The following is a 5,000-nucleotide window of genomic DNA, read 5'->3' on the forward strand; positions in this document are numbered from 1 at the left end:
TGGGGACTTTTTGCGACGGTTATTTTTAGCGCGGGTATGAGGGAGTAGGGAGGGGGTAGGGTGTTGCCTCCAGGTGCAAGAGTCTGATATGCGGGTAGAATGTTTTCATTGTTTTAGGGCCTCCTTACTGCCCTGTGGCCTAACACTGCACCTTCCCATGAATTTAGCTGTGAACCTAAGATCACTCTAAGAAGATATAGTCTAAAAAGGGGTGAGCAAAGAAAAGCCAGGTATAAGACCCCCAAATACCTGCTGGTGCCTCACATGGTTAGGAGGCCTGGAATCGCAGACAGGAGGCTTGGACAGGGAGGCACAGGAGGACATGGGACCGCCACCATCCCAACTCCTCAGGGGGAGACTGTGAAAACTGATAAACTCTAGATGTCACCACAGAACAGCAGTTAAATATGTATCTTAACAATTTTAAGTAACCCCTAGTGAAACAGAAGTAGAATCTGACTTTGAAACCGAGAAAAACTCCAAACAGTTCTCTTCTGCCTAGAATGAACAAGGATGATCTGAAAATCCTCTCACTACGAAGCCCACATGGACCAGAACTAGGTCAAGCATCTTTCAGAAGTTTTGCTGACAGTCTCACTCAGGGTTGTGGATAACTAGAAAGAATATCACTACTGCTTTTGCAACAACAAAAGTCTTGGCAAATTGCAAATCCATGCATCTTCTTGAACCCCTTAGAGCAGCGGTTCTCAACCTGTGGGTTGCAATCCACAGGAACTGTATTAAAGGGCTGTGGCATTAGGAAGGTTGAGAACCACTGCCTTAGAGAGTGAGGTTGCAAGGCCACTAGTAGTTCAGACATGTGGGCAGATGCCTGCAGGAGGTGAGGATGCCAGCAGGTGCACGGCTGGGCAGACACAGGCATAGTAGGGGCAGTTGCAATAAGTTTGATAAAGGCCAAATGAGAGCTAGCAAGAGAATGCAGGCCCGAGCTGTGGATCTGAAGGACATTCACGCTCTCACAGACTTTCTTTCCATAGACCATACATGGGGATAGTCCTGAGACAACTTAGAAGAAAGGACTTCACAGCACTGAGGGGAACACAGGACAAGGCAGGGCCCTTCTCCCCTTATCTGTGTTATAAGCTCCTGTTCCCCCCAGGGTCTCCCTGCCTTCTCTCATTCCCCCACCCTACAGGCAAGCTCCTGTTCCCCCACCCTACAGGCAACCTCCTGCCCTCTCCTGTTTCCCTGCTCCTCTGCCCTACGGGCCTTCCCAGCCACGTTCCTGTACTCTCCAAAATTCAAAGAGGCACAGAAAGTCCCAAGTTTCACAAAACCCCCAAGTTCTCAGTAGATGAACAATAGTGGAAAACTCACCGAGGCTTGATTAATTACTGTTGTATAACCATAACCATTGTGATTTAAGATGTATCCATTAATCAATTATTGCTATATAATCATAACCATTGTGATTTGAGACATATCTATTAACAACCAAGCTGTAACCCTGCCAGTAGCAACGTTCCTCATCCCCTCCCTGCTCACTTGAGCTACACAGAGAAAAAAAGGTATAAAAGACAAAAAACTCAGCACTCTGGGGCCGCTTGTCTTAGAACAACAGCTCCCTGTGCAGGTGTGAATAAATCACGAATTAATAGCATCTGAGTGAGTCCAAGTTTATTTTTTTCATAACCCCAAGGTTATCTTATCTGGAGGTTCCCAGTGAGATCCTCGCCCTTGGAACCCTGCCTGGACCCACCACTGGCCAATAGCTCCAGGGGAAGGCCTCAGAGAAGAAGTCCATCCACCCTAGGGCTCAAAAAAAACAACTCAAGTCACAGGCTTCCAAATTTTCTGTTTTGGTGATTTGATTGTAGCACCTTGAGTAAGTCTGTCTGGATCTCTAGAGAATCTGGGGGAACAATAGGCTAGGCTGGACGCAGCCTGAGACACCTGTTCCTGAGGCCTGTTCTGAGGCAGAGGGAAGACGTCCCCCTGTCTCTCTGGTATAGGTTTGGGTTGTTTGTTTTTATGTTGTCATGATTGCAGCTCCTTATTAGACTGTTTTGATATTAGCAGTCTTATAGACTGTTCAGATTTGCAGGCTAGTCCTGTTCTGGTAATTGCAGTTTTTTATTGAGTTGTCTTGGTTTCTGTAGTCAACTCTACTGGTTCTGGTTTGTGTCTTTTCTGTGTTTTAAGTTTTGTATAAGTGAGTGAATGAAAGAGTAAAATGTGATTTGCAGTCTTTTAGACTGTTCAGATTTATAGGCTAGTCCTGTTCTGGTAATTGCAGTCTCTTATTGAGTTGTCTTGGTTTTTGCAGTCAACTGTGCTGGTTCTGGTTTGTGTGTCTTTTGTATGTTTTGAGTTTTGTTTGAGTGAGTGAGTGAAAGAGTTAAATGTGATTTCACAGCCCCATGGCTGGGCTCCGTGCTTGATTAATTTCTGTCTGTTGAATTCCGTTTATGTTTTCTGTCCTGTCCACGTGTCATTTTGCTTTATTGGTCTATCTGTTTTTTATAATGTTTGTATTGTAGTTTTTTTTCTCCATTTGTTAATGTCCACCTAATAATTTGTTCAAAATAAGACAGCGTAATTTTTTAAAATGTTCTTTCAGTAACTTTTTAATTTCAGCTGCCTCACCAAGAACAACAGGAAAAAATAAAACTGGCTACTTTACACATTTTCTGTAAGTGAAACTAGACTAGCCTCCCCCTTGGTCTCCAGGTAACAAAGAGAAACCAGAAATTCCAGAAAATTGTGTAACACCTATTAGTCAAGATTGTATTTAATTTATCAATTCTGGTGCTTTATTCAGTGTCTCTTCAAGGTTCCTTTAGGGAACTCTCTTAGATTACAACCCAGGGAAAGTCACTGTGTTTTCCCTCCTCTTCTTTTTCCTGGTAAACTGTTCACTATCCTTGAGACCGGGCATCACTTTTTTTTTTTTTGTAGAGACAGAGTCTCACTTTATTGCCCTTGGTAGAGTGCCGTGGCGTCACACAGCTCATAGCAACCTGCAACTCCTGGGCTTAGGCGATTTTCTTGCCTCAGCCTCCCAAGCAGCTGGGACTACAGGCACCCGCCACAACGCCCAGGTATTTTTTTGTTGCAGTTTGACTGGGGCCAGGTTTGAACCTGCCACCCTCAGTATATGGGGCCGGCGCCCTACCCACTGAGCCACAGGCACCGCCCTGGGCATCACTTTTGTTTCTATATATTATTTACTTCCTGGTACACCTTCAATTTGTGAGTTCAAGTATCAACATTTCTGTTTTCTTGTCTGTCAACATGACAATGTACAATTTATTTTAACCCAGACTGTGGCCACTGGATGTGGCTGGGGCACAAGAGCTGCTTTTCACCCAGGGGGCAGCCACTGAGAAACTGACTCTGTCCCCCGCCTCACCCTGCCAAATTATCTGATTAACCCACCTCCAGAGGTAAGCCACCTTAACATCTATTTTTAGCTAGTGTTTAAAAACATTAATTAACTATTAATAGTGTTTTTGTTATGCTTATTTGTTATAAATTGTTGTAATTTGTGTAAAGCTTTTAAAAACTTCCAAGAGAAAGCCAAAAATACAGAAACTTTAAACAGGGACCCTAGGTTGCCGGGCCATCATTAGCTTATCAGAAACTCTTGGAGACGTGTCGGTAGAATGACCCAACCAGTGAGGAACCTCAGCCCTACTGACCTGTCAGGGACTCCCAGAAATGTGTGTTAACACCCATCACCAGAAACGCCATTAAAATGAAGACAGGGGTCCAATCAACCCCCAGAGTGTTAGATCACCCACAGGCCTGTTAAAAAGGTATATAAGAGTGTGTTCTAGTTCTAATTGTAAAAGTACAAGCGTATGAGCGTAAATGTGGACTATTAGACAGTGTTCATGTCAGGCTTGTGTCTGCCTTGTCGGTTTTGTATCATTTGTTCAGTGTTTATTAAAAATTGGTCTCAGCCTGAAATAAACAGTCTTAAAAACAATTGTGAGTGAATTGCAGATCTTTTCTTTCAAGGGACCTACTTACTCTTATGTGTCCCACACCCCTCACCGTCTGGTGCACCTTTGGCCTGGCAGTCATTAGTCTCTCCATCCTTACTATTGGTATTAGGCTTGGTAGCACTGCCCGCCCCCCGCCCCCAGCCTAGTCCACCAGGAAACGTATAAAACCCCAGCGACTTGTCCCTTCCACTCTCCCACTACCAAGTGTTGTTACTCAGACTGTCTTTCCTTTCAAAATTTTCATAATTAACATTTGCCTAATTGTAATACTCTGAATTGCCATCAGTCAAAAAAAGTAATTAGGTAGATTTGTGTAATAATATTATCCCCTGGTGAGTCCAGAATTTCCACCCTATTAACTTGTTAGTAGATTTATTTTGTCATCCAATCATATTTCCTGCTAAGCCTTCATTCTCACTTATGCAGACAACAAGGGTGCTGCTGGCAACAGCAGTAATGACTGGCTAAACATTCAGACATAGTAAAAAGAGTTTTAATTCCTTTCAAACTTGCCCAATCCTTTTGCCTGGCTTTCCCACCTCACTTCCTAATAGGTATTCTAACAAATAAATAAATACATCCCTGCAGCTTAGGCAGGGTTATTAAGTCTTTGCAATTTTTATCTGAAAAAATTAGGGTATGTACTCCCTACTCAGAGTGAAGCCTTCCAAAATGTTTGTAACTGCTTTATTTATAACTTTACTAGGGTTCAAAGGGTATGACCTGCAATGTGTTTGTGCCTAAAAATAAAAATCTGACTCCTGAGCTTACCTGAGCCTGTAAAATAAAGATTTCCTGTCTAACTCTGATTAAGAAAATCCTGTATCAATGTTATATTTCATAAAATGTCTCTCATTTGTAAAGTGTGATAATTTAGTTGCCTAAAAAACTGAGTCTCTATAAAAGAGAAAAATTCTTGCCCTTTAAAACTTTGTAATTATCAGTTTAGTGAGTAAATGATTAACTGTAATCCTGTTTTGTAAGAAGTGAATTTTAGGGAGTAAGAGAAATTAGACAGAAAGAAAAATG

Source organism: Otolemur garnettii, unplaced genomic scaffold (assembly GCF_000181295.1).
Source record: "Otolemur garnettii isolate 467f Iridium unplaced genomic scaffold, OtoGar3 scaffold00128, whole genome shotgun sequence".
In the NCBI taxonomy this organism is placed as follows: domain Eukaryota; kingdom Metazoa; phylum Chordata; class Mammalia; order Primates; family Galagidae; genus Otolemur; species Otolemur garnettii.